At 40.2% G+C, this 25,521-nt stretch overlaps 1 long non-coding RNA gene across 1 annotated transcript; it reads right to left on the bottom strand.

Annotated features, from left to right (window-relative positions):
- Positions 1–711: 711 nt before the first annotated feature.
- On the bottom strand, positions 712–22,810 carry LOC145802091 (uncharacterized). The gene is made up of 3 exons (XR_014344370.1): positions 22,346–22,810; positions 2,359–2,410; positions 712–1,004 (listed from the first exon to the last, which is right to left on the bottom strand). It is a non-coding gene; the product is annotated as an uncharacterized LOC145802091 (long non-coding RNA).
- Between the last annotated feature and the right edge of the window lie 2,711 nt (positions 22,811–25,521).

Consider the following 25,521-nt stretch of genomic DNA (forward strand, 5'->3'; position numbering starts at 1 on the left):
TTGTCCCCGGCACAAATTTGATGAAAGTGCACCGTTGGAGCGAGTGGTATCAAATTGGTAAAATGTGTCATTTTTTACTCAAATTTGGTGAAAAATCTGATTCACCGTTGAAGATGCTCTTAGGGCGTTCAAAGTTGTGTCTTTTGCCAATGGCTTGAATTTGTTGCATACAGGCTAAGGAATATTTACTTTTAACCAAACAAATTTGTTTTAATGAAGAAAATTTATCATCTATTGGAAAGCATATAGGCTGAGGTATTTACTTTTAACCAAACAAATTTGTTTTAATGAAGAAAATTTCTAAATCTATTGGGAATCATACAAGCTGAGAGTAGTTTCTTTTAACCATACAAATTAGTTGTAATGAAGAAAATTTCTCATCTATTAGGAATATCATTGCTGATCTGATATTAAAGAGTGGATGAGAGTTTTAAATCTACTTGTATTCATGACAAAATGCTAGGAAATGAAATTGCCCATCTATGGTCACTTTGAATGGAAGAGGTTCTAATTTAGGTTGTTTCTTGTGTCCATTCTGATTTTGTCTGTATTTTATAAATGAAATCATTTTTCTACATAAAAAGAATTTTTTTTTAATTCTTTTACGCGTTGTTTTTAAATCGTTACATCAGTAAAAGACTTCCATCATTCCATACATTTTCATCCATGGAATTTATTAGTACAATTCCTACCTTATTTACATCTCTAAAATTTCTAACATATTCATATTTCATTGAAACCCAATAAATATATTTTCCACTACAAAATCACTTGGGTCTCCACAAAGAACAAATGAGGGTAATTTAATTAATAAAATTACAACTTTTTCCTTTCCCTGAGCAAGGCCAAAAGTTTCTACTGAAGCATAGCCATAATAATAATAGTTTAAAAAAATAAATAAATAGAAAAAGCTAAGAGAGATAGTTGTCTTGCAATATATGACCTTCAAATCACTCATGCCAGTTCCAATAATCCTTTAGGCTTCGTCAAAATCATTTAAAAACCTATATTTCAACCAAAAGAAATATGTTAATGTGAAATGTAATTCAAAAAAAAACTGATGCTGATTACCACAAAAGTATAAACTCCCTCTATGTAAAATTTTAACATATATAATGTAGTAAATATTTTCAGTAAAATTTTCTAACAATTCTAACCCCAACAAAAAATCTCATTCTAGCTTAATAAATCAGATTCAAGCTCCCCAAACAAAGATTTGAAGATGTCAAGGCAAAAAATTAAAATAAAAGACTCGTCAATGGACCTGCACAGCCCTTTCAAACCTCCAAAACCTGAAAATTTTCCAATTGAAAAGAAAAATACAATATCCATGTTTACAAAGATTGACTAATAAAATAACCATGTCTGCTATAACGGTAGCTAAGATGCTATTTTTCATTCATTTCTCCCAGCTATCACGGAGAAAAAAAAGCTAGTATGAAGATGGCATCTGAACATGATAGAAATTAAAGAAATATAAATGCAAGGTGAGTGGACACATGCAGGCATAGCAATAACCCTAAGTCCTAACATTATCAGTAGCATTTCAATTTTGAAGTGATAAATTACAATTTACAATAAGACACTTGGTCTGCAAACTTTTTAAAAAAAATGTACCTAACATTAATATCAACCCCAAAGTCAACAACCCTCCTCCACAATACAAAAACAAATATACTATTCCTAAAACAAATCATTCTAGAAAGTTAAGTAATCTGAGTTTTCCAGCTAGAAGGTTAAGTAATCTGAGTTTTCCATCTAATTCATAAAATTCAAAAACAACAAATCACATCAAGCAAAGGATACCAATTAATGTAATTCACTAACATACCAATAACATACCAAAGGGCACCAACAAATGCACTCCAAAAAAAATTCTTATCTCCTAACTCTCACCAACAACATACCAATGGCATGGAAATTCAGTAAAACCAAAGGACACTAACTAATGTACTCCAAAAAATGTGCAACAAACAATAAAAAACCAAAATATCTAAATATAAACAATTATTATGAAACCAACTCTACTTTGACTACTGTTAGTTTGAGATTTGTTTCTCTCTCTCTTTGTATGGTTCTTTTCACAACAACAACAAACTAAACTTATCTCGCTAATAAAAAAAACAAAGTACCACCAAAAATGCATGAATACCTTATTTTGATATCATCGAAGCATATAATTTTACCATTTGAATATATTGTTGGTGAACTATTTTATTTCTCTCATTTGGTGTTATGATGAAGTGCCAGAGCATGGGAAAGTGCTGGAAGAGATTTCCCTTTCCACGACAGGTAAACTTAATAATTTCTTTAATTATATATATTTTAAAAGGGTCTGCGGGTTTATTCTAAGCTTACCTCAGTGCCTCATAGGTAGTGAATGTGTAGTGTTTATCTTTTTTATTTCAACCTGAAATAGGAAAGAGTTGGACAATGGAAAGAGATCAACATATTGATTTCCACTAGGAGCAACTGAATCTTAACCAAAAGTAGTGATCTAAAATCTGTTACATATAAAGAAATAGGCTGGAAAGCAAAGTATGCAAATCAACTTTGAAAACAACTACGTGTGCAATTCCAGTCTCTTTGTGGTTGTTCAGTATTTTGCAAAACATTAAAGTGGACTGGAACTGCAATTCTACTACCAAAATCTAATTACTCACCAATATCACTATAAAAGTACTACCATGCACCATTCCAATATGCATTGTCACTCCATTCAAACAAAATCTTTCAACCTATATTCATTACAATACATAGTGCCCCCCACCAAATCCCAATTCCCCTCATCTTGAACACTGTTAAATAATTATAAAAGTGGACGTATAGGTCACCATGTTTAATGTAACGCCCTCAAAATAATAACATTAAACCCATCAGATAAGACAAGCATTTACATATAAACTAACCACATTCCTTTATTTCATTCGAATTCCATTACATAAGTATTACATGTTAACATCAAAACAAAATGCCCTACGGGCTTACAGCTTTCCAAGTTAACACTTGGTTTCAACAAAAGAGTACTAACTCGTTTACACATTAAGCCCTTGGCTTGAAGTTACATGTAATACATCAAAAGTAAAACAACTACACTATGTCCGCCGCTAGCCTCCCAAGCTATGTCCTTGGAGGTGGCATGCTTCCTGCACCTGAAAATGATATTCCCATATAGGGTGAGCCACAGCCCAGTAGAAATACACTAAACCAACCATGGACAATGACTAAAACATTAGCAATTGATAGTTGGTCAACACTGATACAATCACATAAATTACATATTTATGTCAACGACTTACAAGTCCCAATTACTTTTCATTTTCCCCTTTTTCAACAGATAAGCATGCTAGCTCTATCATCATTTCCACAGATATGTATAAAAACAATATCTCACATTCAGATAAGCATAAAAGCTATATCCACATTCTCAACAGATATGTATATCAACAATATCCACAGATAAGCATACAAGCTGTATCCACACTCTACAACAGATATGTGTATCAACAATATCCACAGATAAGCATACAAGCTGTATCCACACTTCACAAAGATAAGCATATGAGCTCTATCTTCACTTCTCTAGACAAGCATATGAGCTCTGTCTACGGAGTTTATAGCGACCTCGGTCTTTTCTCTTTAGATTATTGTATCCGGACTTAGGTTCCGTGGATCCTGTCATTACTTATTGGTTGTTGTTGTCCTTTAATCTCTTAGTATTTGAATTATAGGTTGTGTTGGGCGGGTCTGTTACAGGTTGGTTGATTTTAGATGCCAATAGGTGATGCCCAGATTTTGGTCTTCACGCTCGAGCGTAAGTTTTAACGCTCGAGCGGTCCCTTCGTTGTTGCTTCTCCGCTCGAGCAGGAATTTTGACGCTCGAGCGTGATTTTTCATCTCCCAGTATTTTGCTCTGCAGTTCTTCAGCTCGAACGGTAGTTTTTACGCTCGAGCGTGATCCCTTGTTTTTGCTCCTCCGCTCGAGCGGGGAGTTTGACGCTCGAGCGGGTGCCAGCGCCTGCAAAACTTCTGGAAGGGTGCAATCGACGCTCGAGCGGCTTTCTTCACGCTCGAGCATGATTCTGTGTCTTACGCTCGAGCGGGGCTTTCTACGCTCGAGCGTAGAGTCGATTATATCAGTCCGTGATTTCACTTTTTGGATCACTTTTTGACCTACCTTTTCTTTCTTAACCTTTAAAAACCGCCATTTGAGAGTTTCTCTCTCTACTCTCACCTTCTCTCTAAGATTTGATCTATTCCTTGTGGTCTTCTACCCTAGTTCCTTTGGAAGAAAGGTAGAGCTTCACGAGATCTTTCTTTTAATCTGAAAAAGAGAGGATTTGGAGCACGTTGGTCTTTGGTCTTCATCTCCATCTTCTCCATACGGGTTATTTTCTTCGAGGTAGGGATTTTCCTACTCCATTTTATATGTTTTGTTCTAAGTTTGGTATTTTGATAGGTTGGGGACACTTTGAAAATTTTGGGAACAAAACCTAGTTGAATTGCTAAATTGATTTGAGTAATTAATTTAAGGAAATTGGGGAAATTGGTTAAATCCATGGAATTGGGGAATTTATTGATTAAATGGTGTAGTTGGTTAATATAAATCACTCGCCTATTGAATTGTTGGTATATTTATTTTTCGAGTCTAGAAATAACTGTTTTGGGCTATCGGTGGAGGATAGTCGTGCTTGTTGTAGACATTGCATGCAGATTAGGGAAAATTGAAACTAATCAATTTGTTAAGTCATAAATTTAGACTATTGAATTAATACAGAAATTACATGTATTGATTGAGCATTGCATATGCATATTGTTTGGGAGGAGATAGGGGATGTACTCCACGGTTTAGGGGAAGATAGGGGATGGACCTCTAAACCGGATTTTTTGTTTGGGAGGAGATAGGGGATGGACTCCATTAGCACCATATTTATGTGTGCTTATTATATTGAAGTGTTTTTACATGATTATTGATACAGCACTAAAATGTGTATCAAATGGGAAGTATGAAGTGTTTTGATATGAGCATGAGTCTCATTTGTTTTGTTGATATTGGAAGTAATGTGAATATGATATATAATTCACTGTTGTAAGTTTGGCCAGGTTTAGAGCCATGTTGATAATAATGGAAAGTGAAATATGTCTTAGACATTAGTGTCATGAGACTGTTTAATGATAAAATTGATTATCTTGGTTAACCATCTATTGAATGCTATAGCTTTATTCAATGCTTATATTTGGTTTAGTATTTTTCTACTGGGCTGTGGCTCACCCTTTATGGGAACATCATTTTCAGGTTCAGGTGATAAGCTACCTCCACGGACTTAGCCTGGAAGGATTTGATGTTTGGGATTTTGAAGACTTGTCTTTAGTTATATGTTTTATTTTGTTATTTTTGAGATTTCATGTAAACATTCAAGCCTAGGGCTTAACTTGTAAATGAGTTAGTACTCATCCTTTTGTGTCCAAGTGTTAGCTTGGAAAGATGTAAGCCCTTAGGGCATTTATTTTGATGTTGCAGGATGTTACACGTGATGTCTTTCAATAAGAATACTCTGATGAATAACTCAAATGATTCGTTTTCTTTTATAAATGCATGTTAATGTTATGGTTATTATGGGTTTATTTTGAGGGCGTTACAACTTGGTATCAGAGCGTACCGGGTTTGAATACTTTGGGTACGTGGGAAGTGATTAGTATCACAATGGGTTCGTCTCGTTTGATAGAGACTTAGTGTAACGTTATATGCTTATGTGATAACATGTTTATGTGATTATGTGGGTATGGAATGTAGTTTCTAGGATGTTGATTGGACCCTTGAGTTCTAGTAGTCTTGTTGGAAAGGCACTTGATCACTGCTGCTTCCAACCGGAACTATAGTAACGCATTGGGACTATCATTATCCGGGAATGAAATTCGTAGGTGCTTATGTGATTATGTGCTTACGTGGAATGAATTATTGTTGTCCATTGTATTAGGACGCGAGTGTTTAGCTTCGGCACATTTATTAATGTGCTAATGTCTTTGTTTCCTTTATTAGGATGTCAGGACGAGGACGAGGACGCGGTAGGCGTGGTAGGCCGGGTAGGCAGGAGGTGCCTGTGCCAGAGGAGATTCCGATAGTTCAGGAGGGAATTGGCCAGGCCAATGTGGCCGAGCCAGTAGGCCAGCAGGCTTTGGGCGCTTTAGCTCGAGAGATAGCAGGGGCATTCAGGGAGTCGGTAGGCATTCTTAGGGCTGAGAATCAAGCCCAGGTTGTTGTTGCGGATGCAGGACCTTCCTTTCTGAAGAGGGAGTTCTTTCGGTCTAATCCGGATGAATTTGTGGGTGATCCTAAAGAGCCGCTTAAGGCAGATGAATGGCTCGAACAGACAACGAAGACGTTTGAGATGCTTGGCATCGAAGACGAGGGGTTGAAGGTGACCTTGGCATCTTTCCAGTTGAAGGGGGATGCGGGTCAGTGGTGGAAGTTTACTAAGGGGCGTATAGGAGGTACGTGGGAGGCTTTTGTGAATGCTTTCCAGGAGAAGTTTTTATCTCCAGCAGTTAGGGAGAAGCTGAGAGACCAGTTCTGCCAGCTTAAGCAGTCGAGTTCTTCAGTGGCCGAGTTTGAGGCTGCATTTACTAGTTTGTCCAGGTTTGCACCTGAATTGGTGGCGTCTGAGGAACGCCGTTGTATTGAGTTTGAGAGGAAGTTGAGGCGTGGCCTCAAGCTGAGAGTTGGGGGAACTATGATTCGGGATTATGGGCGGTTGGTTGATGCTGCAGCCCACATGGAAATCATGATGCAGGAGGAGGAGGAAGGACAGAAGGGCTCCAAGAGGAGTCAGGATGGTCAGAGTGATGGTAGGAGACAGAAGGGTTTTAATCCCCAACAGTCTCAGAGTAGCTTTTCTAGATCGACTTTTCCTGTGCCGAGTGCTAGTTCGGGGAAAGGCAGTCAAGGAGACATTACCTGCTTCAAGTGTGGCCAGCTGGGCCACAAGTCTCCAGTTTGTCCTCAGAGGGGAGGAGTGCAGAGAGCAGCATCATCTTCGGCTCGATCTCAGAGCCAGAGTCAGGGTAGAGGCCAGCCACTCTCGTGTTATCAGTGTGGTCAGCCAGGGCATATGAAGAGGTATTGCCCGCAGTTGGGTGGCACACCTGGTGCATCTGGTTTGAGGCAGATTCAGGGTCAACAGCCAGCTCAGTCGGGTCAGGCCTCGAGGGCCAATCAGGGGGCTTCATCGTCTCAGTCGGTGCAACAATCTTATGCTCCTAGGGGTGAGCAGGTTGATCAGAGGTCATCTGGGCGCGTGTATGCTGTTACCGCGCAGGATCTTGTACCGGCTCCATCTGTTGTGAGAGGTACTTTCTTGTTTTGCAACTCGGTTGCTAATGTTTTGATTGATACGGGTGCATCTCATTCCTTTGTGTCTGCTGCATTTGCATCTGTTTTGGAGTTGGAGTTAGCACAGTTGGCATCTCCTATTTGTGTAGTGTCGCCTCTTGGGGGTGAATTGATTTTGAAACACGGTGTTAGGGGTTGTGATATAGAGGTTGATTACCATAGAATCCCATTTTCCTTTGTAGTTATGCCTATGAGAGGTTTCGATGTTATTTTGGGTATGGACTGGTTATCGTCATACCGGGCAGTTATTGATTGCTACCGCCAGAGAGTCACTTGTTGTACCGTGAATGGTGAGTGTTTTCATTTTCTGGGGGACCGTGTTGGTAGTGTTTTGCCACCGGGGTATGTTCCGCGAGGACGGAGTGAGCTTAGTGGTCTACTTGCTAACCTTTCGATTAGTGAGGACGGTGAGACTCAGATCGTGTTGCCAAGGGTGGTGTGTGAGTACTCGGACGTTTTTCCCGAGGATCTTGTTGGTTTGCCACCGCATCGAGAGATTGAATTCTCTATTGACTTAGTGCCCGGCACGGTGCCGATTTCTATGGCACCTTATCGTTTTGCCCCAGCTGAGTTAGTTGAGTTGAAGACCCAACTCCAGGAGTTGCTAGATAAAGGCTTTATACGTCCTAGTGTTTCGCCTTGGGGAGCACCGGCCCTCTTTGTTAAAAAGAAAGGTGGTGCTTTGAGACTTTGTATAGATTACCGGAAATTGAATCGGGCTACGGTTAAGAATAAGTACCCTATGCCCCGTATAGATGATCTGTTCGATCAGTTGAAAGGTTCCCGTTGTTTCTCGAAGATAGACTTGAGATCAGGTTATCATCAGTTGAGAGTCAGGGAGGAGGATATTCCAAAGACGGCATTCCGTACGCGGTATGGCCACTATGAGTTTTTGGTGATGCCATTTGGGCTTACCAATGCACCGGCAGTATTTATGGATTTGATGAACCGGATATTCCGGGAATTTCTAGATCGTTTTGTAGTCGTCTTCGTGGACGACATCCTTATCTATTCACCTTCAGAGGAAGAGCACGAGGAACACTTGAGGGTGGTGCTTGATTTACTTAGAGCCCATCAGCTTTATGCTAAGTTTGGGAAGTGTGAGTTCTGGCTAGAGGAGGTGAAGTTCTTAGGCCATGTAGTTTCTAGGGAAGGGGTGTCTGTTGATACATCCAAGACAGAGGCAGTGCAAGATTGGGTACAGCCTAAGAGTGTGTTTGAGATCCGCAGTTTTCTGGGATTAGCTGGGTATTATCGCCGGTTTGTAAGAGATTTCTCCAGATTAGCTTCGCCTTTGACTAGATTGACTCGGAAGGGAGTCAAATTTGTTTGGAGTGAGACTTGTGAAAAATCGTTCCAGGAGTTGAAAGTTAGACTGACCACTGCTCCAGTCTTGATTATTCCGGAGAGAGGGTTGGGTTATGCAGTCTATTGTGATGCCTCACGAGAGGGTCTTGGTTGTGTGTTGATGCAAGAGGGGAAAGTGGTTGCCTATGGCTCACGTCAGTTAAAAGTTCACGAGAAGAATTACCCTACGCATGATTTAGAGTTAGCAGCTGTGATATTTGCCTTGAAGATTTGGAGGCATTATCTTTACGGTGAGAGGTTCGAGGTATTCTCGGATCATAAGAGTCTGAAATATCTGTTCACACAGAAAGACTTGAACTTGAGGCAGAGGAGGTGGATGGAATTTATTGAGGATTATGACTTTGAATTGCATTATCATCCGGGAAAGGCCAATGTGGTGGCCGACGCCCTTAGCAGGAAACCTGTTGGTGACATAGCTAGTATAGCCATCCGAGAGTGGGAGATGTTAGGTGCACTTGGAGAGTTTGATTTGCTTCTGGGCGAATCCGTTGAGGCTGCGGCCTTGTTTTCTGTTGTTGCGCAACCTACACTTGTGACTCGAGTGTTAGAGGCTCAGAGGGGCGACCTTGAGGTAGAATCCCTCCGTGAGAAGATTTCTGGTGGGAAGGTTGAGAGAGGTTTGACGGTGTATCCCGACCTGAGTGTGAGATACCGAGACCGTCTGTTTGTGCCGGAGTCTCATCGAGAGGAGGTACTCCGAGAGTTTCATCATTCACGCCTTGCAATGCATCCGGGAGGTACTAAGATGTATCGGGATTTGGGTCGCCAGTTTTGGTGGCGGGGTATGAAGAGAGATGTGGCAGCTTTCGTGTCTAAGTGCCTTACTTGTCAGCAAGTGAAGGCCGAACATCAGAGGCCAGCGGGTTTGTTGCAACCCTTGCCTATTGCCGAGTGGAAGTGGGAGCACGTCACTATGGACTTCGTTGTGGGTCTTCCGAGGACTCAGCGGGGTAGTGATGCTGTTTGGGTGGTTGTAGACCGGTTAACTAAGTCGGCGCATTTTATTCCTATGCGCGTGAGAGATACGGTAGATCATCTTGCCGACTTGTATATTCGGGACATAGTGAGATTGCACGGGGTTCCAGTGACGATCGTCTCGGATAGAGATCCTCGTTTTACTGCCAGATTATGGCAGAGCTTGCAGAGCGCCTTAGGTACTAAGTTGACCTTTAGCACAGCCTATCATCCTCAGACTGATGGGCAGTCCGAGCGTACTATTCAGATCCTTGAAGATATGCTTCGGGGTTGTGTTCTTGACTTTAGCGGGTCATGGGAGAGGCACTTGCCATTAGTGGAGTTTGCCTACAACAACAGCTTCCAATCTAGTATCGGTATGGCACCGTTTGAGGCCTTATACGGCCGACCGTGTAGGTCTCCTGTTTGTTGGGCCGAGGTAGGTGATGCACCTCTGTTGGGTCCGGACTTAGTGAGGGAAACGACGGAGAAGGTTGAGCTTATCCGTAAGAGGCTTGTTACAGCCCAGAGTCGTCAGAAATCTTATGCCGACCGTAGGAGGAGACCTTTGGTGTTTGAGGTGAGTGATCATGTCTTTTTGAAGATATCACCAAGACGGGGATTGATGAGGTTTGGGAAGAGCGGGAAGTTGTCCCCTCGATTCATTGGTCCTTTTGAGATCCTTGAGAGGATTGGCGAGACTGCTTATCGTTTAGCTTTGCCGCCGCAGTTGTCCGGAGTACATGACGTGTTTCATGTGAGTATGCTTCGGAAGTATGAGCCGGATCCATCACATGTATTGGATTGGACCGATTTAGTAGTTGATGAGGATGTCTCGTATGAGGAGAGACCGGTTAGGGTCTTGGATAAGCGGGATCAAGTCTTGCGAGGCAAGACCATTCCTTTGGTGAAAGTTTTGTGGAAACATTACGGGGTGGAGGAAGCCACATGGGAACGTGAGTTGGAAGTCCGCGAGAAATATCCGGACATGTTTATTGATTTATAATCTTGTAGTTAGATTTTGTAATATTGTCGAACTTTAAAGCTTTTTATATTTGTCTTAAGCTGTAAAACATTTAGAATGTTTTAGTTAATGGAAATATTTTGGAACTTGCCTCGAAATGGAAGTTTAAGGGAACATTGTATATATTGAATATATTGAAAATTGTTGAAATTGAAAGAAAATTGCATAGTGTTAATGCAGGTTGAAATATATGGTTGTTTTTCATATTGTGGCATGCCTCTTTGTTAAGAGATGGAATGGCCGGTGTTGGGTCAAGTTGTTTATTAGTGAGTTATCATATTGTTGGAATTTGAAAAAAAACTTGTTTTCGAAACTTTGTGCTTAATTTCGGGGACGAAATTCTTTTAAGGAGGGGAGGTTATAGCGACCTCGGTCTTTTCTCTTTAGATTATTGTATCCGGACTTAGGTTCCGTGGATCCTGTCATTACTTATTGGTTGTTGTTGTCCTTTAATCTCTTAGTATTTGAATTATAGGTTGTGTTGGGCGGGTCTGTTACAGGTTGGTTGATTTTAGATGCCAATAGGTGATGCCCAGATTTTGGTCTTCACGCTCGAGCGTAAGTTTTAACGCTCGAGCGGTCCCTTCGTTGTTGCTTCTCCGCTCGAGCAGGAATTTTGACGCTCGAGCGTGATTTTTCATCTCCCAGTATTTTGCTCTGCAGTTCTTCAGCTCGAACGGTAGTTTTTACGCTCGAGCGTGATCCCTTGTTTTTGCTCCTCCGCTCGAGCGGGGAGTTTGACGCTCGAGCGGGTGCCAGCGCCTGCAAAACTTCTGGAAGGGTGCAATCGACGCTCGAGCGGCTTTCTTCACGCTCGAGCATGATTCTGTGTCTTACGCTCGAGCGGGGCTTTCTACGCTCGAGCGTAGAGTCGATTATATCAGTCCGTGATTTCACTTTTTGGATCACTTTTTGACCTACCTTTTCTTTCTTAACCTTTAAAAACCGCCATTTGAGAGTTTCTCTCTCTACTCTCACCTTCTCTCTAAGATTTGATCTATTCCTTGTGGTCTTCTACCCTAGTTCCTTTGGAAGAAAGGTAGAGCTTCACGAGATCTTTCTTTTAATCTGAAAAAGAGAGGATTTGGAGCACGTTGGTCTTTGGTCTTCATCTCCATCTTCTCCATACGGGTTATTTTCTTCGAGGTAGGGATTTTCCTACTCCATTTTATATGTTTTGTTCTAAGTTTGGTATTTTGATAGGTTGGGGACACTTTGAAAATTTTGGGAACAAAACCTAGTTGAATTGCTAAATTGATTTGAGTAATTAATTTAAGGAAATTGGGGAAATTGGTTAAATCCATGGAATTGGGGAATTTATTGATTAAATGGTGTAGTTGGTTAATATAAATCACTCGCCTATTGAATTGTTGGTATATTTATTTTTCGAGTCTAGAAATAACTGTTTTGGGCTATCGGTGGAGGATAGTCGTGCTTGTTGTAGACATTGCATGCAGATTAGGGAAAATTGAAACTAATCAATTTGTTAAGTCATAAATTTAGACTATTGAATTAATACAGAAATTACATGTATTGATTGAGCATTGCATATGCATATTGTTTGGGAGGAGATAGGGGATGTACTCCACGGTTTAGGGGAAGATAGGGGATGGACCTCTAAACCGGATTTTTTGTTTGGGAGGAGATAGGGGATGGACTCCATTAGCACCATATTTATGTGTGCTTATTATATTGAAGTGTTTTTACATGATTATTGATACAGCACTAAAATGTGTATCAAATGGGAAGTATGAAGTGTTTTGATATGAGCATGAGTCTCATTTGTTTTGTTGATATTGGAAGTAATGTGAATATGATATATAATTCACTGTTGTAAGTTTGGCCAGGTTTAGAGCCATGTTGATAATAATGGAAAGTGAAATATGTCTTAGACATTAGTGTCATGAGACTGTTTAATGATAAAATTGATTATCTTGGTTAACCATCTATTGAATGCTATAGCTTTATTCAATGCTTATATTTGGTTTAGTATTTTTCTACTGGGCTGTGGCTCACCCTTTATGGGAACATCATTTTCAGGTTCAGGTGATAAGCTACCTCCACGGACTTAGCCTGGAAGGATTTGATGTTTGGGATTTTGAAGACTTGTCTTTAGTTATATGTTTTATTTTGTTATTTTTGAGATTTCATGTAAACATTCAAGCCTAGGGCTTAACTTGTAAATGAGTTAGTACTCATCCTTTTGTGTCCAAGTGTTAGCTTGGAAAGATGTAAGCCCTTAGGGCATTTATTTTGATGTTGCAGGATGTTACACGTGATGTCTTTCAATAAGAATACTCTGATGAATAACTCAAATGATTCGTTTTCTTTTATAAATGCATGTTAATGTTATGGTTATTATGGGTTTATTTTGAGGGCATTACAGAGTTCATCCCCTATCTCCTCCCAATACCTATCCGGTTTAGAGGTACATCCCCTATCTTCCCCTAAACCGCGGAGTACATCCCCTATCTCCTCCTCTACACATAACGTATATAAACACATTGGTTCTATATACAATCACACAATACACACAATTAATGTATTCTATCAACCGTCAAGTTCCATGACACATTCCATTGATTAGTTTCCGTTTACCTAATCATCATGCATTGTCTACAACAATCTCGACTATCCTCCACCGATAGCCCAAAGCAATTATTTCTAAAACAGAAAATAAATGCACAAATGGATATTCAATCAACATTTCATTTCCTCATTTCTCACCAATTAATTATCCCAATTAATTATACAATGTAATTAGGCCATTTTCAATAATTACCATTTCAACCCTTAGGTCCCATTTTCATCAATGATTCAACAATCATTCCATTTTTCTATGCCAAACATGCATCTAGGTTTATTATGAATAAAACCCCAACTTTTGTAAAACTACACAAAAGTCCCAAACTTTCACAAAATTACCAAACCAAGCCCAACATCTCAAAATACCAAAATTTAAAGACAAAACCCATAGAGAGGAGTAGGTTATCCCTACCTCAAATTCGGAGTCCCAAAGGAGAAGACTACAAAACCCAACGTGCTCCAAAACCCGAGATTTTCAGATTAAAATGAAGCCCTCGACGATCAACAACTTTTTTGTAAAGGCCAAAGGTGAGTAAATCACTCCTACTAGATCAAAACCTAGAGAGAAGGTAGTATCTAGAGTGAGAGGCTCAACAAATGGTGATTTTGAAAAAGTAAGAGAGAGAAGAGAAAGTGAAAAAGTGATTTGAAAAGTCACAATTTCGGGACTTTAACCCAGGTCTCCGCTCGAGCGTAAAACACCCCGCTCGAGCGGCCACTCACAAACTTCCGCTCGAGCGGCCAACCGCCCGCTCGAGCGCAGAATGCACTCGCCCAGCACTTTCGCAGAACCAGGCCTCCGCTCGAGCTCCCAACCCTACGCTCGAGCTCACAACACTGCACAACAAGATACTGGATGGATGTATTCCCCGCTCGAGTGCCAACACCTCCGCTCGAGCGTACAGGCCAAAAAATCTGGGCAACTAGTTTTGGTTTCTAAACTCAACCAACCTGAAACAAATCCGCCCAACACATCCTATAACTCAAATACTAAGTAAAAAGGATGTAAACAAAATAACAAACAACTACCAACATCCACGGACACATGTCCGGATCACTGTACAACAAGGGTAAACCCGGGATCGCTATAACCTCCCCCCCTTAAAGAATTTCGCCCCCGAAATTAAGCACAAGTTGCAAAACAAGCTTTCCTCCATTTTAAACAGTGTTACACTTGAACAGTCAACAATTCGACCCATTACCGGTCATCCCATCCCTTAAACAAGAGACAAATCACAATATGTAAACAACATATGTACTTTCTACATGCATCAACATTATGCACTATCCTTCCAATCTCAACAATATATTCAACAGATATAATGTTACATTCAACTTCCATATGAGGCAAGTTCCAAAACATACTTTCAATAAACCAAACATTTTCAATGTTTCACAACTTAAGACATATATAAAAGCTCTTAAGTTCAACAAAACGGAAAATTTAAATACAAGATCACACATCAACAAACAAGTCTGGATATTTCTCACGGACTTCCAACTCACGTTCCCAAGTGGCTTCCTCCACTCCGTGATGTTTCCACAAGACTTTCACCAAAGGAATGGTCTTGCCACGCAGGACCTGATCCCGCCTATCCAAGACCCGAACCGGTCTCTCCTCATACGAGGCATCCTCATCTACCTCTAAATCGGTCCAATCCAGCACATGTGATGGATCTGGCTCATACTTCCGAAGCATACTCACATGAAACACGTCATGCACCCCGGACAACTGCGGTGGTAAGGCTAATCGATAAGCAACCTCACCAATCCTCTCAAGGATCTCAAAAGGACCAATAAACCGAGGGGATAACTTCCCACTCTTCCCAAACCTCATCAGGCCTCGTCTAGGTGATATCTTCAGAAAGACATGATCACCTACCTCAAACGCCAAAGGCCTCCTCCTACGGTCGGCATAACTCTTTTGTCGACTCTGGGCTGTAACAAGCCTCCTACGGATAAGCTCAACTTTCTCCGTCGTCTCCCTAACTAACTCTGGACCCAACAAAGGTGCATCACCCACCTCGGCCCAACACACTGGAGACCTACACGGTCGGCCATACAAGGCCTCAAACGGTGCCATACCGATGCTAGACTGAAAACTGTTGTTGTAGGCAAACTCTACCAATGGCAAGTGCCTCTCCCACGTCCCACTAAAATCCAGGACACAACCCCGAAGCATATCCTCGAGGATCTGAATAGTACGCTCGGACTGCCCGTCAGTCTGAGGATGATAAGCCGTACTAAAGGTCAACTTAGAGCCCAGTGCACTCTGCAAACTCTGCCACAACCTAGCAGTAAAACGAGGATCTCTATCTGAGACGATCGTCACTGGGACCCCGTGCAATCTCACTACGTCCCGAATATACAAATCGGCAAGATGATCTACCGAATCTCTCACGCGCATAGGAATAAAGTGCGCCGACTTAGTCAACCGATCTACAACCACCCAAATAGCATCACTACCCCGCTGAGTCCTCGGAAGACCTACAACGAAGTCCATAGTGACATGCTCCCACTTCCACTCGGCAATAGGCAAGGGTTGCAACAAACCCGCTGGCCTCTGATGCTCGGCCTTCACTTGCTGGCAAGTAAGGCACTTCGATACGAAAACAGCCACATCTCTCTTCATACCCCGCCACCAAAATTGGCGACCCAAATCCTAATACATCTTAGTACCTCCCGGATGCACCGTAAGGCGCGAATGATGAAACTCTCGGAGTACTTCCTCTCGGCAAGACTCTGGTACAAACAAACGGTCTCGGTATCTCACACTCAGGTCGGGATACACCGTCAAACCCTTCTCAACTTTCCCACTGGAGATCTTTTCTCGGAGGGATTCTACCTCAAGGTCACCTCTCTGTGCCTCTAACACTCTAATCACAAGTGTAGGCTGCGCAACAACAGAAAACAAGGCCGCAGCCTCGACAGATTCGCCCAGTAGCAAATCAAACTCGCCAAGTGCTCCCAACATCTCCCATTCCCGGATGGCTATACAAGCTACATCACTAATGGTTTTCCTACTAAGGGCATCGGCCACAACATTGGCCTAAGAATTTGACTTTCCCCAGCCAGAACTCACACTTCCCAAACTTGGCATACAGCCTATGGGCTCTAAGTAACTCAAGCACCACTCTCAAGTGTGCCTCGTGCTCCTCCTCAGAAGACGAATAGATAAGGATGTCGTCCACGAAGACAACCACAAATCGGTCTAAGAACTCCCGGAAAATCCGGTTCATCAAGTCCATAAAGACTGCCGGTGCATTGGTAAGCCCGAATGGCATCACCAGAAACTCGTAATGGCCATACCGCGTACGGAATGCCGTCTTAGGAATATCTTCCTCCCTGACCCTCAACTGATGGTAACCCGATCTCAAGTCTATCTTAGAGAAACAACGGGAACCCTTCAACTGGTCAAACAAATCATCTATACGGGGCATAGGATACTTATTCTTAACCGTAGCCCGATTCAACTTCCGGTAGTCTATACACAATCTCAAGGCACCATCTTTCTTTTTAACAAAGAGGGCCGGTGCTCCCCACGGTGAAACACTAGGGCGAACAAAGCCCTTATCTAGCAATTCCTGGAGCTGAACTTTCAACTCAACCAACTCTGCTGGAGCAAAACGGTAAGGTGCCATAGAAATCGGCGCCGTACCAGGCACTAAATCAATAGAGAACTCTATCTCTCGGTGAGGTGGCAAACTAACAAGATCTTCGGGAAAAACATCCGAATACTCACAAACCACCCTCGGCAATACATGCTGGGTCTCACCACTCTCACCACTCTCAAAGCTAGCAAGTAGACTACTAAGCTCATTTCGCCCTCGCGAATCATACCCCGGTGGCAAAACACTACCAACCCGGTCTCCCAAGAAATGGAACCACTCCCCGCTCAAGGTACATAACGTGACCCTCTGGCGGTAACAATCAATAACAGCCCGGTATGACGATAGCCAGTCCATACCCAAAATAACATCAAAACCCTTCATGGGCATGACAACAAACGGAAAAGGAAGCCTATAATCGGCGACCTCAACATCACATCCTCTAACACCCTGTTTTAGGATCAACTCACCACCCAAAGGCGATACCACACAAATAGGAGATGCTAACTGTGCTAACTCCAATTCCAAAACAGATGCAAATGCAGCAGATACAAAAGAATGAGATGCACCCGTGTCTATCAACACATTAGCAACTGAGTTGCAAAACAGAAAAGTACCTCTCACTACTGATGGAGCCGGTACTAAATCCTGCGCGGTAACAGCATACACGCGCCCCGTAGGCCCCTGGTCTACCTGGTCACCTCTCGGAGCAAAAGACTGCTGCACAGACTGGGATGACGAAGCTCCCGGATTGGCCCTCGAGGCCTGCACAGACTGAGCTGGCTGAAAACCCTGCGTCTGCCTAGAACCAGACGCTCCCGAAGTGGCACTCAACTGTGGGCAAAACCTCTTCATGTGCCCAGGTTGTCCACACTGATAACAAGTCAAGAGCTGCCCCCCACCCAAACTCTGACTCTGCGGTCTAGCTGAAGAAGAAGCAGCTTTCTGACCCCCACCCTTCTGCGGGCAAACAGATACCTTGTGACCCAGCTGGCCACACTTGTAACAAGTGAATTCCCCCTGACTGCCTCTCCCCGAGCCTACACTCGGCACTGGAAAGGTCGATCTAGAGACTGCACCCTGAGACTGCTGAGGGTTATAACCCTTCTGTCTCCTGCCATCACTCTGACTATCCTGGCTCCTCTTGGAGCCTCTCTGACCCTCATCCTCCTCCTGCATCATAAGCTCCATATGAGCTGCAGCATCTACCAGGTGTCTATACTCTCGAATGTAAGACCCACCAATTCTCAACTTGAGGCCCCGCCTCAACTTCCGCTCAAACTCATAACAACGGCGTTCCTCAGACGCCACCAGTTCAGGTGCAAACCTGGACAGACTGGTAAAAGTAGCCTCAAACTCGGCCACTGACAAGCCCTGCTGATTAAGCCGGCTAAACTGATCTCTCAGCTTCTCCCTAGCTACTGCAGACAAAAACCTCTCCTGAAAAGCATTTATAAACGCCTCCCAAGTACTGCCCACACGAGCCTTCTCGTACTTCCACCATTGACCCGCATCTCCCTTCAGTTGGAAGGATGCCAAGGTCACTTTCAGTGCTCCGTCCTCGATGCCAAGCATCTCAAACGTCTTCGTTGTCTGTTCGAGCCATTCATCTGCCTTAAGCGGCTCTTTAGGATCCCCGATAAACTCGTCCGGATTACACCGAAAGAACTCCCTCTTCAAGAAGGAAGGCCCTGTCTCAGCTGCCTGATTCCCAGCTCTAAGAATACCCAAAGCTCCTGCTATCTCTCTGGCCAAGGCACCCATAGCCTGCTGACCTACTGGCTCGGCCACAGTGGCCTGCCCAACCCCCTCCTGTACTGCCGGAATCTCACCAGGTAACGGTACTTCCTGCCTCGCAGGTCTACCACGCCTAGCACCTCTTCCTCGTCCTGACATCCTAATAAAGGCAACACAGAACATTAGCACATTCATAAATGTGCCGAAACTAAACACTTACGTCCTAATGCATGGACAAGTGTAATTCACTCCACATAAGCACATAAATACATAAGCACTTACGAACTTCATTTTCGGATAATGACAGTCCGAGGCGTTACTAGAGTTCCGGTTAGAAACAGCATTGATCAAGTGCCTTTCCAACAAGACTCCCAGAAACTCAAGGATCCAATCAACATCCCAGAAATTAAATCCCATACCCACATAGTCACATAAGCATGTTATCACTTAAGCACATAGCCTATGATACTACATCTAAGTCTCTATCAAGCGAGACAAACCCATTGTGATACTAATCACTTCCCACGTACCCAAAGTATTCGAACCCGGTACGCTCTGATACCAAGTTGTAACGCCCTCAAAATAATAACATTAAACCCATCAGATAAGACAAGCATTTACATATAAACTAACCACATTCCTTTATTTCATTCGAATTCCATTACATAAGTATTACATGTTAACATCAAAACAAAATGCCCTACGGGCTTACAGCTTTCCAAGTTAACACTTGGTTTCAACAAAAGAGTACTAACTCGTTTACACATTAAGCCCTTGGCTTGAAGTTACATGTAATACATCAAAAGTAAAACAACTACACTATGTCCGCCGCTAGCCTCCCAAGCTATGTCCTTGGAGGTGGCATGCTTCCTGCACCTGAAAATGATATTCCCATATAGGGTGAGCCACAGCCCAGTAGAAATACACTAAACCAACCATGGACAATGACTAAAACATTAGCAATTGATAGTTGGTCAACACTGATACAATCACATAAATTACATATTTATGTCAACGACTTACAAGTCCCAATTACTTTTCATTTTCCCCTTTTTCAACAGATAAGCATGCTAGCTCTATCATCATTTCCACAGATATGTATAAAAACAATATCTCACATTCAGATAAGCATAAAAGCTATATCCACATTCTCAACAGATATGTATATCAACAATATCCACAGATAAGCATACAAGCTGTATCCACACTCTACAACAGATATGTATATCAACAATATCCACAGATAAGCATACAAGCTGTATCCACACTTCACAAAGATAAGCATATGAGCTCTATCTTCACTTCTCTAGACAAGCATATGAGCTCTGTCTACGGAGTTCATCCCCTATCTCCTCCCAATACCTATCCGGTTTAGAGGTACATCCCCTATCTTCCCCTAAACCGCGGAGTACATCCCCTATCTCCTCCTCTACACATAACGTATATAAACACATTGGTTCTATATACAATCACACAATACACACAATTAATGTATTCTATCAACCGTCAAGTTCCATGACACATTCCATTGATTAGTTTCCGTTTACCTAATCATCATGCATTGTCTACAACAATCTCGACTATCCTCCACCGATAGCCCAAAGCAATTATTTCTAAAACAGAAAATAAATGCACAAATGGATATTCAATCAACATTTCATTTCCTCATTTGTCACCAATTAATTATCCCAATTAATTATACAATGTAATTAGGCCATTTTCAATAATTACCATTTCAACCCTTAGGTCCCATTTTCATCAATGATTCAACAATCATTCCATTTTTCTATGCCAAACATGCATCTAGGTTTATTATGAATAAAATCCCAACTTTTGTAAAACTACACAAAAGTCCCAAACTTTCACAAAATTACCAAACCAAGCCCAACATCTCAAAATACCAAAATTTAAAGACAAAACCCATAGAGAGGAGTAGGTTATCCCTACCTCAAATTCGGAGTCCCAAAGGAGAAGACTACAAAACCCAACGTGCTCCAAAACCCGAGATTTTCAGATTAAAATGAAGCCCTCGACGATCAACAACTTTTTTGTAAAGGCCAAAGGTGAGTAAATCACTCATACTAGATCAAAACCTAGAGAGAAGGTAGTATCTAGAGTGAGAGGCTCAACAAATGGTGATTTTGAAAAAGTAAGAGAGAGAAGAGAAAGTGAAAAAGTGATTTGAAAAGTCACAATTTCGGGACTTTAACCCAGGTCTCCGCTCGAGCGTAAAACACCCCGCTCGAGCGGCCACTCACAAACTTCCGCTCGAGCGGCCAACCGCCCGCTCGAGCGCAGAATGCACTCGCCCAGCACTTTCGCAGAACCAGGCCTCCGCTCGAGCTCCCAACCCTACGCTCGAGCTCACAACACTGCACAACAAGATACTGGATGGATGTATTCCCCGCTCGAGCGCCAACACCTCCGCTCGAGCGTACAGGCCAAAAATCTGGGCAACTAGTTTTGGTTTCTAAACTCAACCAACCTGAAACAAATCCGCCCAACACATCCTATAACTCAAATACTAAGTAAAAAGGATGTAAACAAAATAACAAACAACTACCAACATCCACGGACACATGTCCGGATCACTGTACAACAAGGGTAAACCCGGGATCGCTATATTTAATGAAAACAACAGGGGAATTTTAAATTGTTCCTCAATTTCAAAGTCAATTAATTGAAAAAATTCAAATCCTAACCATGAACATAAAGAAACCATTAATTTGAAAACATTTTGTAAATAAAAAAACCCAATTAACTGATGAATTTACCTTTTATAGCTATGAATTTTATAAAGTAAAAATAAAACAAAGTAAGTTTCCATCTTTCTCTCTATAACCATAACTTTTCCAGTTAAAACAAAGAAAAAGACAATTTTATAAAAAGAAAACAAAGTAGCAATCTTTCAGCAAATCAACAATAGCTAAAGATACAATATTAAATAATAAATAACCTAGCTTCATAATTGTGCCTAATTGGTGACCATACGAGATTGTGTTTCTCATGACACAAACAATTTCAAGGAGAACGTTATCTTAAAAATAAAACAAAAAAATATTCAACCCTCCATTAAGATAACCCAAAACATCGTCAACTTTCGAGCACAATAGTTATCTAGACGTTCAAATGTGACTTTAATCATTAGTAATAGTTTAATTAAATCAAATATCACAATCCAATTAAACATAGCTCAGGAAACCACCGGGAACATAAATGGCTGAAATACCAATGCTATTCACACAAATATTCACAAAAGGCAATGAAGTTGCCACAGCACATAAACAATGAAAATTTTCCTTTGTAGAACCATAATGATAATGATAATGATAATGATAACACTAACAAAACTTCAATAGCAGTTAAGTAGTGGACCCACCAAGTCTAGAGCAACATAGATTCAACCACAAAACATTAAATAACACAAACAATCAAGGCTCAAATGGTCTTAAAAATCACATAATCTCATAAATTACACCTAAACAAAAAATCAAGTCTTTCTTCAAAGGAAATGAGACTGCATGAAAATGGGTTTTCGATTTTTTAACTTAATCATACAAACAAATACATGTCCTCTGCTTGAAAACCCTAAATTTGAAATTTCCTCTCACCACAGACAAATCGCAGATAATAACAGTAAAAGTACGGGCTTTGGGCGATTATGAACTACATACATACCAGTTTGTAATCCAGCTCGAATACATCTAGGGTTTCGTTGTCGTAGAAGGGGGTTGGGCGTTATTGAATAGGTTGTTCAAGTTGGAGATGACGATGGAAACGAAGGCGGTTGAGTCGATGGCAGGAAGTGTAGGATCCCGTGAGAGAGAGTGACACCTAAAGGGTTAAAATCAGGGCTCCGAAATAAAACACAGAAAGGTGTGGGACTTACTTGGAGTGGTGATGGTCAACGGCGAAGACCGGAGAGAGAGAGAGAGAGCATAATTTCTCAAAATGTTTAGAGCCCAAGAAATGGTCTAGGGATTTGTCCCAAAAAAAAAAAAATTAGGAGGGAATTTTGATTTGGACAAAATTTCGGATGTTTATTCCAAATTTTTAACAATTATTTGGGGGAAAAATTATGATAAAATTGATAGTAATTTTTTTTAGTAATAATTAAAAAAAAATCATGATTTGAGTATTACAATAAAATAAATTATTAATTTTTTATGTTATCAATTTAAACCTTAAATTTTTTATTTGCTTTTAATATAAATTATTCGTCTATTTTTGTGTATTGTAGTCATCAATCACAAAATGTACAACCACACCACTAATTGGTGTAACAAAAATATCTAAACTTCTTAGAAATTGCAAATATCGTAATCAAGTTATAAAATTTCATGACATAAAACATAAAATATGTAACCACATCACTAATTGGCATAACAAAATTATTCAAAATTATTAGAAACCACAAATGTTGTAATTAAGCCACAAAGTTTCGTAACATCAACCACAATAGGGTTAAAATAGACAGAGAGAGTAGTGACAAACTCAAGGATCTAGTGTAGAGACACAGGAGTAGAGAGAGGCGATCGAGGTTGAGAGAGTAAGAATTCAACTAGAAAGAACTATTAGCGTTGATCGTTCGATAATTTGAACGAAATAGAAGAATCTAAGTGAGAAATAAAGATAGTTGAGGCACAACTAAGACAAACTAAGATAAAGAAAATATAATAAGAAAAGAAAAAGAGAAATAGTTGGGATATGTGTCATCCCAAACTTGGCCCGACATCGAGACTAATCTAACCATCCCAAATCCGACTCTAAAAAAATTCAAATTCCAAGCCCAACCACTTAATCCAATAAATATACACTATTAACCTTTTTTATTTTCTTGAATGTATATTAATTTATTTAAATCTTTTAATATATCATTGAATTTAGAATGTTAATAAAATTAAATAATAAAATGAAAATAATTTTTAACAAATGTTTTAATTTAACTCCTACAAAGAGGTATATCTATATATATATATATATTTGTCTTTTATTTTTTTTACTTTATTTTATAATTAAAATGTTATAAAATTATAATTATTGTTTTATAAATGGACCAACTTGACTATAACTCTTTATCCCAATCCTTGCCTAGGCAAAATTTCAGCCCATCCCTAGTGTGATGTCACATTTTTCTTATTTATCCAAAATACTCTCGCATGATTGTCACTTGTAACAAACATGTGTCCTGTAAGTAATTAAAATTATATTCAAACCAAAATTTGTAATTTAATTGCATACCCATCAAGCGGCCACACGCCACTAGAGATATATATCCAAAATCATTTTCCAACCATTCTAGAACACATGTGTGTACAAATTGAAAAAACAAAATATTTTGAATCAAAACTAGAGACAAAGGTTTGTGTATGTATGACATATTAATGTGAAGAAACTAGAGTTTTGAGATATATGTATTTGGTCGATAGAGAAATATCACCATCAATATGATTGAAGTAGACAGAGAGAGTAGCGACAAACTCAAGGATCTGGTACAAAGATATAGGAGTAGAGAGACGATTGAGGTTGAAAGAATAAAAATCCAGCAAGGAAGAACTATCAACGTTGACCGTTTGATAATTTGAGCGAAATAGAGGAGTCTGAGTGAGAAATAAAGAGATTTGAGACATAAGTAGGACATATTTAGGGAAAGAAAATAGAACAGGAAAATAAAAGAGAAAAAGTTGGGCAAAAAATTTAAGAGGGCAGTGATTTACTAGAAAAAAATAAAATCATGCCTTTCAACGTATTTTTTTATTAAAATTTAGTCAAATTATTTATATATATGTTTATGTGTGTATATAGATGTTTTAAAATGTATATTGTTTGTATATTACCCTTTCTATTATATTCAGTAGAGATATTATGACTAAAATAAATATAAAATAGAGATATGTGATCAAAATTGGTTATGAGATATGCGGTTAGTGGTTCTAAGTTGGTTATGATCAAAGTTAGGTGGTTATGAACCAAAATAGGGTTGGTTATGAGATATATGGTTAGTGGTTATGAATGACATTTGTTATGAGATGTGGTTATAAGATATGTGAGGTTGGTTATGATCAAAGTGGTATGATTATGAGTCAAAGTGTATTGGTTATGAGATATGGTTGCGAGATATGTGATTAGTGGTTATGAGCAAAGGGATGTGGTTATGAGTCAAAGAATGTAAGTTATAAGATGTGATTATGAGATATATGAGTAGTGGTTATGAGATATGTGATGTTAGTTATGATTAAAGTAGTGTGGTTATGAGCCAAAATGTGTTGTTTATGAAATATGTGATTAATGATTATAATATATGTGATATTGGTTATGAGCCAAAGCGTGTTGGCTATGAGATATGTAGGTGATGGTTATGAGATATATGATTAGTGATCATGAGACATGTGATTTTGGTGATGAGCAAAATAATGTAGTTATGAGTTAAAGGATGTTTAGTTATAAGATATGTGATATTGGTTATAATCAAAGTGGTGTAGTTATAAGCCAAAAGGTGTTGGTTATGAAATATGTGATTAGTGGATATGATATATGTGATATTGTTATGAGCCAAATGGTGTTAGTTATGAGTTATGAGATATATGATAATTAGTGATTATAAGATATATGATTTTGTTTATGAGCAAAGTGGTGTGATTTTGAGTCAAAAGGTACTTGGTTATGAGATATGTGATATTGATTATGATCAAAGTTGTGTGGTTATGAGTAAAAGGGTGTTGGTTATGAGATATGTGAGGTTGGCTATGAGTGTTGGTTATGAGATGTGATTACGAGCTATGTAGATAGTGGTTATGAGATATGTCATATTGGTTATGATCAAAGTGGTGTGGTTATGAGCCAAAAAGTGTTGG

This window comes from Camellia sinensis, chromosome 11 (assembly GCF_055761805.1).
Source record: "Camellia sinensis isolate YWXY chromosome 11, ASM5576180v1, whole genome shotgun sequence".
In the NCBI taxonomy this organism is placed as follows: domain Eukaryota; kingdom Viridiplantae; phylum Streptophyta; class Magnoliopsida; order Ericales; family Theaceae; genus Camellia; species Camellia sinensis.